Raw genomic sequence first — 9,123 nt, 5'->3', positions numbered from 1 at the left:
CCACCACCACCACCACCACCTATTAAGACATCCACCACTTCTACTACCACAACCATCACCATGCTTTATTAAAACTAATATCATCACCTCCACTACCACCACCACCGCTATTAAGACCACTACCACTACCACCGCCAATTAAGGTAGTTTCCTAAAATTGATATTCTAATTATCAAAATTGATTTGAAACCTAAAATCAAACTATAACGTTTATTTCAAATTAATATATTCAAGTTAAATGTGATGTAAAGTAGGGTTATATTTGTCAAATAACCATCTATAAGATGTCGGTATTTGTTTTTTCTATTTTTACAAGTTTATAAGAAACTTAAAATTAAAAACAAACCACTTTATAAGACCATCTTATAAGACCCTCTTATAACATATGGTCTTATAAGACCCTCTTATAACTTAACTCAAAAAAACAAATAGCCCGTAAGTGTTAACCCTGTTAAGCCGAAAATAGAAACTCGCCCGGGTCGAATTTGATCCCAATGTCTATAGTGGGATTAGTGGCGTGACAATTCAAACCATTCACCTTCAGACCTGAACGGCTGAACCCTAGGAGGTTGCTGTTCCCGCCTCATTCTATCCGACTCCAACGCGAACAAGGCAAACAGCTAATAATCAGAATCATCTTCGAATTTAAACTTCTTTTCACTAGGTATATAATCTCCCTTTTTACTAGTTTCTTCATTGCTATTTGCGTTTGAGTCCGGGTTTTTATAAGATTTTGTTGTTTCCATTTTCAGCGAGCAGACATGGCGTTCAAATTGTTGGATTTATTTTTCTTCAATTGGTGGGATTTACTATTCTTCAAGTTTTTCAACATCGATATTCATAATCATATTTTTGGTACATGGGAGGATAAAGCAGTGGGCAAGTCACAGCAATCCGACCATATTCATATTTCTGGCACTGGTGATAAACCATTGGAAAATTCAGAGCAATCCGAGCATCTCCTGCTTCACGCCAGTCATGATTTTGCACTTGTGATTCCTCTATGGGTCGTCATGATTTTGCACTTGTGATTCCTCTATGGATCCGAAAGACAGGGAGATCAATTGGTTAGACATCCCGGACCATCTTTTAGCTTTAATTACAGAAAATTTCATTGAGAACAAAGATTACATTTTATTTGGAGCTGTATGTCGGTCATGGAGAGCATTTTATGTTGAAAATCTAGATCTACGCCCGCTCCGCCAACTTCCTCTCCTGCATTGTTGTCGTAATAACCTATACCTCTATGTCTACTTTAGCTTGAGATGGACTCGAGTCAGAAAGCTCTTCCAGGAAATTTCGTCAAGGCCTCAAAACATCGCAAATGTGTAAACAAAACGGAGGTTTAGAAATGAGAAAAAGTACAAAGTAGAGATTCTGGGAGTCCAAAATTTAGCCAGAATGAAAAGCTCAAATTTTATTTGGCAATCAGTAACTAAGTTCTTAAGCTTAACCTTGAGCCACTATACGATCCCAAACAAGTGAATCTGACACAAAGTCAACAAGAAGGTCTAAACCACCTGAAAAGGCCAATGTCCACTTCCCTGAAATTGAACTATCCGAAGGGAAAAAACAAATGTAATCATTAATCAGATGTACAAAGTTACAAATTTTGGCTTCGGACCCTCTTCTTTTTGCCTTTATTCCACGCTACGTCGCCATTTTACCAACATTTTTGCACCATCTAGTAGTTCTTCTATAAGAGCCAAAGTGTTTTGCGAATTGACCATATAGTATTTACATTACTTGTGTAGTTGAAGTGGTTTTGACAATTAGAAGGACAATATTAGTGTATGAAGGAAACGCCTATATAATCCTAGAAACTATGAAAATAAAAAAAAACATGGCATATGAGTGTGCATCTGGTGATTTTGAAATAAATCCATCATACATCAGCGACACATTAAGTATGCAGGTAAGCCAAGTATTATTACCAAAAAGGTCTTCATAAGCTCATAAAAAAGCTCATAACTATGTAAACTGTACTGTCGTATGAATACTACCTACCTGGCTACATGTTTCGAGAATTGTCATTAGATTCTTAACTCTAAACCGCCACCATTTCTATCCTCCGAGAAATATCTTAACAAGCTATTGACTGTTTTATGAACAGCAATTTTTTTGAAGATAAAGACCTTATATGTGAAACCAGTTTTGATATAGGAAAACAAAAGAGTTTTGATAAATTGAAGAAATCGCCAAAAGTAAAATAAGTTATAAACAGCATGTCATAATATATCCAGCGTTCCCACAGACATTCATCGCATTACTTACAAAGAAGTTTTGTAATCATAAAAAACGCAATAAAAAAATAACACCAATGCAACGGAACCACGACAAAAAAACTGTAGACCAAATGTCACAATCCAGCGTTCCCACAATGACATTGGTTACTTATATAAGTACTTTTTGTTTTTTGAAAACCATTACAGAAAAACCAAAAGTACATCTGTTTCTAGAACAGATTAAACAAGTTTTTGTCAGCATAAAATAGTACTAATAAGAAAACAGCATCAAGGATAAATGTCTTAATCCAGCATTCCCAAGAAGACACTTGTTAATGTTATGACAAAAAAAACTTTCCAAAATCTTTTACTGTTTTGTAAGAAAACAGTTATATAGAGAAAAACAATACGATTTAAACTAAACCTAGTTTAAAACCACAATTTGAAAACCAAGTATAGTCCGAAAACATATTCCCGGGACAAAAGTTGCTCGTCTCAGGGACAAGTAATGATAGAAAAAACAAATACTTGAAAAAATATTCTGACTTTGTAAGAAAAAATATGATTTAAGTTAAACCCAGTTTAAAAACCAAATTTGAAGGCCAGGTATACGCCGAAAACTTGGGGAGTCCTCCTAAACTTCAGTACTGACCGGTTTCATATGCAACCATGAAACTAACCTCCGTTGATTAATCACACTAACATTTGCAAGAATTAATGAAAAATTTAACTAGCTCTCACCTATTTCTCTTTGGCCCTTCTTCTTTTTGCACTTCTTTTTATAAGAACCAAAGTGTAACTTGAATGCAGTGTCTTTGTATTACTTGCGTACTTGAAGGTGGCTTCAACAATCAGGATGACAATATTAGTGTAGGAAGGAATCGAATCACCTACTAAAAACTATGAAAATAAGAAGAAAACATAACATATGAGTGTGCATCTGGTGATTTTGAACTAAACTCATCATCTATCAGCGACAAACTAAGTATGCAGGTAAGCCAAGTGATATTACCAAAACTCCCAAAAGGTCATAACAGTGTATAGTGGAATGCATACGTCGTTTGTACCTATGTGTTTTCAGAATGGTCATTATACTCTTAACTCTAAATCGTGGCCACCATTTGCAATGTTTTGAAAAGAAAAGCAATTTTTTTGAAGATAAAGACCTAATATGTGAAACCAATTTTGATGTAGAAAGAAAAAAACAGTTTTGATAAATAGAATAAATCATTGAAAAAAAAAGGTATAAACGGAATGTCTTAATCTGGCATTCCCAGACATTCACCACATAAACTATGAACAAGTTTTGTAACTGTAAAAAAAGTGCAGTAAAAAGATAACAGCAATGCAACGAAATAACGACAAAAAAACTGTAAACCAAATGGCACAATCCAGCATTCCCACAATGACATTGGTTACTTATATAAGTACAGATTTTATTTTTATTTATTTTCATTTTTTTGAAAACCATTGAGAAAAATCAAAGTACATATTAAATATGTTTCTAGAACAGGCTAAATTTTGAATTGGTATTAAACAAGTTTTTGTTAGCATAAAATAGTCCTAATAAGAAAACTGTATAAAGGATAAATGTCATACTCCAGCGTTCCCAAGAAGACACTTATCACTTAAAACGATATGAAAATAAGAATACAACTTTTTAGGAAATAAAATGAAACATAAACAGGGACAAGCAATGATAGAAAAAACAAATACTTTAGAAAAGCTTTTACTGATTTTGTAAGAAAACAGTTATATAGGGGAAAAATACGATTTACGCTAAACCCAGTTTAAAACCCCAATTTGAAAACCAAGTATAAGCCGAAAACAAATACCCGGGACAAAAGTTGCTCGTCTCAGGAGGAAAGTGCATACAGATTCCTGGGATTAAGAAGAGTTTATAAACTTAGGGAGTCCTCAAAAACTTCAGTACTGATCAGGAACAATAACTCAACTAACCAACCTCGACGTAGAGCATATAAAGCATCCTCAACGAAGAGCATATAACCATCGTCATAAAGTTTGAACGGTGGTCCATCCACACTCATTACCCTATTCAAAGATTACTGCCTACAGTACAACAATATAAAAAAGTAAACAACAAATTCTTATACTGAACAAATTAACGATTAATCTGATGTTTAAAGTTATGAAGCCAAACCTTCTTATTCACTTCATGCCTTCCATTTTCACTTTTCTTCCGCACTGTGAAACACACTCTTTGCGTAGTTGAAAGTGGTTTCAACAATCACAAGAACAGTATTAATGTGGGAAGAAAACATTCATAGCATGAGTGTATATCTCGAAACCTACATCAATCAGAAATTGATTTTGAATAAACCCTAGAATTCATATATCAAAACATGAATTCCAGTTGCAAAACTAAAAATATTTTAATATTTCTCGGAAAACTAAAAATATTTTAATATTTCATAGACTTACCAGTTAGAATCACCTACCTTCCCCTGCCAAAATAACACCATCCAATATTAGTTAGGACTTGGCATCCATGCGCTCTCAATGGACAATAGCTGTGCTATGTTATTCATACGGCTCGCGACATGGGCTGGTCAAACGCCTAACCCAGCGCTTCGTGTTTCAAAACATTGACAAGGAAATCAGACGCCCCTTCACCTATTTCCGAGGCCAGTAAAGTACATTAAAAAAAAAAAAATACAACTGCGAAGCTCACTAAAGGAATAGTTCTTACCCTAAAGTAAGCATACCATGCAAGAACCCTGGGAGCCAATAATCATCCAATTCATAGCATGCACAAGCATTGGCCAAAACAACCCCTCGTTATACGGCTTGATTCCTGAGATCGATCCTGGGCAAGAGTCAGATCTCAAGTTCCTACATTAGATCACACTGAAGCAAGATATTCAATCATTAGTGTCCACACTCCACAAGTAAACATAAATGAAAAAAGCAAAAGACATGAACACGAACATTGAGTATCTAGAATTATCCAGTACAAGTAGTAATACAAGGATAGTTTCACACATACCTCGCTAGTGCAAGTCACCCAGCAATCCTGACGCAGTCCACATCAGGCACCAGTTTGAGTATTCATGTGTGTTTGATTTGGAAGCCTCCCCATGACCCCATCTCTGTTACCTTCAGTCGAAGAATTGAGTCAATCGACTGCTCCAATAAAGAGAAAATTGCACTAGTCTAGGCTAGTTGACCTAGAAACTCCATTTAAGAAGTGAAGGACTCTACTAAGAGGATGGCGTAATCATCATCAGAAAGCACGGATATTTATTTTCGCAATGCTCTGCTCCCCAGGGACTAGCCACGTGATCATCGAGTTACATCATCTAGTCTGAACTAGAAATCTTTCCTTTCAGCTGTTACCATCAAAGCGATTCGAGCATGACCTTTGCACAAGCAAGTTCAATTGCCTAAGATTTTCCTCACATCCTATGAGAACCCTTTGAAACAATTAATTAAAATAATAAATAATAACAATGTAAAGAGTGTTAATATACATACCGTTGTATGCTTACTAACTAAGTGTTTCGAGAATTGTCATTAGATTCTTAACTCTAAATCTTCGCCACCATTTCTATCCTCTGAGAAATATCTTCACAAGCTATTGACTCTGTTTTGAAAGAAAAAAAAAAGTTATCTTTTCAAAGATAAAGACCTTATACGTGAAACCAGTTTTGATATAAGAAGAATAAACAGTTTTGATAAATTGAAGAAATCACCAAAAATAAACGGAATGTCATAATCTAGCGTTCCCACAGACATTCATCCCATAACTTTTATTAACAAGTTTTGTAATCGTAAAAAAGGTGCAGTAAGAAGATAGCACCATTGCAACGAAATCACGACAAGAAAACTGTAAACCAAATGTCACAATCCAGCGTTCCCACAATGACATTGGTTACTTATATAACAGATTTTATTTATCTTTTTTTGAAAACCATTAGAGAAAAACCTAAGTACATAATATTTGTGTTTCTAAAACAGATCTTGGTTTAAAACAAGTTTTTGTTAACATAAAATAGTAGTAATTAATAAGAAAACAGTATCAAGGATAAATGTCATAATCCAGCGTTCCCAAGAAGACACTTATCACTTAGAACGATATGAAAAGAAGAATGCAACTTTTTAAGAAATATAATGAAACCAAAACAGAGACAACTAATGATAAAACAAAAAAATAGTTTATAAGGGAAAAAAACGATTAAAGGTAAACCCAATTTAAAAACCAAGTATAAGCCAAAAACATATTTCTGGGAAAATGCAAACTTGGGGAGTCCTCCAAAACTTCAGTACTAATTCAACTAACCAACCCTCAACGTAAACCAACCCTCAAAACACTCATGTGGCGCCGTCAACTTGCATGGAATGCACTCTCTATTCCTCAATAGTACTCTCTATATATAGAGTATTATGGAGATAAAAGGCAAAAACCACCTCCACTCCCTCCATTTTTGAGGGAATGGGGAGCCATTGCACCCAGCCTTAGTTTTTCCCACTGCGGCTGCCGTGTCACAACTCGCAAGACCATATCAACGATCAACCAACGAAAAGGTGGGTCCCTCTTTTTTTTTTCTATTCTTTCGGAAAATATAGTCAAAATACACAAGGCGGCGCTAATAGTAATAGGTGAGATCCTAAATTACTAATTGCCTGGCAAGGATGGGCACTGTGAGGTAAGCTTGCCTACCCCCTTAAAGGTCCATTTGAAATTGTCTTGTACTCAGATAGGGAGGAACCATTGTTAAGAGGGAATCATGTAACCATTTTTATAAGAAGGCATCCTTGTAACCACTCCGATAGTCAGGAACCATATCATATGTTTTTTTTTTTTTTTTGATAGAAGTCGGTCTTCCTACAAATTACCTCAGGAACCTACAAACGTCAGTCATCTTGCTGCTGTACTACATCAAGGCCTCACCTCACCACTTGCACGGAATTTCGCATTCAACCTTTCCGTCTGTTACCAATACCCACCTCGTACAAACTCTTAAGCTGTTTTGTACTTATATCCTAGTTTTACTTTCGGGTCTTTCATCTGTGCCAGAAAGACAAACACCTATATCATCGAGCTAGCTTTGCTCCTTCAAGTGGAATATTCCAGACACTAAGCAAAGCAAACCCTGGTTACCACTTTTACTAGAATGATTATACCATATCTAGGTGTGGTCATTAGAGATGCTTTAACTTAATATGCAGCTGTGGCCTGTGGTTTTATTTTCTCGCCTTCAACAAAATATCAATTCCAGTCTGAGCATGAAGCTTGCTCCCTACCCTTCATTTCGAAAGTTTGGGGAAACCTAAAATTTCCTGCTTCAAAACAAGTGGCTACAGAAAGAAGTACCAATATCAAGACGAGTAAAACATTTTATGGGGAGTATTAACAAAGGAATAATATGCCACTCTACTCTAATGATATATGGAAAACTCCAACTAAGAATAAAAAGTGTTAAACTAATAACTAATTAGTTCAACCAACTTGGGACGGAAGTTGCATGATCCAAAGAGAAACGCTTACACAAAATGCAAGTATAGTTGTATTTGCTTAATGTGTGCAATACTGTAATATGGTGTTGCCAGTTAGAACTGGTCAAACAAGTCAAGCTCAACCTTTTTTTTGGCTAGCTCAAGCTCCGCCCCTTCTTTCTTGGCTAGCTCAAGCCCGGCCCCTTTAATACCTAATTACCTACATTCTCCTGTCAAAGTCACATTAACCAATATCTAGACAGGACTTGATAGCCTTGCAATATCAATGGACAAAAGATATTAAATTACTCTCACCAGAAGAAGGAGAACAAAGAAAACAAATTTCCCAGTCAATATAATCAAAAGAAAAGGAGGAATAAGTTAAATACCAACTTACCACACATGACATAATGTCGCAAAGAAGTGGGCCACAAAGTTACAAACAGATCAGGGAGTGTACTAGGCGATCAGAAGCCTCCACCTATTTCCCTGACAAGTAAGGCTAAGTCCAATGGTTTGGTGCGCCATTCCGCCAAACCACAATAGCAAAGTGTATAGAGTTAGCGGGTTAGCGTTCCCAAGCCAATGGTTTTTTTCACAACCGCCAGTACCTATGGCGTATAGGATTTTTTTTCTTTTTTTTTGGACTCTCCAGCCGCCATTCTCAAAGGCGTGTGGGGAAAAAAAAAATAAAAAAAAGGATTTTTTTTTTTTGGACTCTCCAGCCACCATTCTCAAAGGCATGTGGGAAAAAAATTAAAAAAATAAATTCTAGCTGCCACATAGTGTGGCGTGTGGCTTAGATTTCTTCTACCTACCACTCGTACTGGCGTGTAGATTTGACGCTATCTCGTTAAAACTGGCACTATATATAAGTAAATTTATGCCGATAGCGTTGACGGGTTAGTGTTTTGACCCCATTGGGTAAGAATTTCCGTGATATTTGGTATTTTTCCGCACCATTGGACTTAGCCTAAACTAATCAAAACAATTAACAAACGTTCTTATCCTAAAGTAAGCATACCATCCAAGAACCCTTGGTGCGTCAAAGCGCCTCAAATCATCCTTCAATCCATTTGTTTTGTGTATGGTTTTTTGTAAAGGATGTATTGAACGATTAAAATTTTACCCACTTTTCTCTCATGTAGCAACTGCTACTATTTGGTATGAATTTGGTCGTTGTAATGGCATGTTATTTCTCATTTCTATTAGTTTTTTCTTATGTCCGGCTTATACTCTCATATAGAAACTCAAATTGTTGATTTATAATGTAAGTTTCAGGTTTGAGCAGATGTTGCTCGTGGACCAACAAAGGAGGTGTTGACAATCTTAAATGGTTCTTATGAAGAGTAGGTTATGGTGCTTATGAAAGAAATGTACTATCCCATTTTTTTTATTTGTTACATGTTTTCAGATTTACTATCCCAATTACTCCTTGATA

General features: G+C 35.8%; 2 long non-coding RNA genes across 2 annotated transcripts; both read right to left on the bottom strand.

The window, feature by feature from the left end:
• Positions 1-824: 824 nt before the first annotated feature.
• LOC147513219 (uncharacterized) lies at positions 825-1,240 on the bottom strand. Its single transcript, XR_015217359.1, has 2 exons — positions 1,132-1,240; positions 825-1,036 (listed from the first exon to the last, which is right to left on the bottom strand). It is a non-coding gene; the product is annotated as an uncharacterized LOC147513219 (long non-coding RNA).
• Positions 1,241-4,684: 3,444 nt separating this feature from the next.
• LOC147513218 (uncharacterized) lies at positions 4,685-6,511 on the bottom strand. The gene is made up of 3 exons (XR_015217358.1): positions 5,233-6,511; positions 4,936-5,093; positions 4,685-4,859 (listed from the first exon to the last, which is right to left on the bottom strand). It is a non-coding gene; the product is annotated as an uncharacterized LOC147513218 (long non-coding RNA).
• Between the last annotated feature and the right edge of the window lie 2,612 nt (positions 6,512-9,123).

Source organism: Coptis chinensis, chromosome 3, assembly GCF_015680905.1.
Source record: "Coptis chinensis isolate HL-2020 chromosome 3, ASM1568090v1, whole genome shotgun sequence".
NCBI lineage: Eukaryota > Viridiplantae > Streptophyta > Magnoliopsida > Ranunculales > Ranunculaceae > Coptis > Coptis chinensis.
This window is presented reverse-complemented; position numbering and strand designations above follow the sequence as displayed.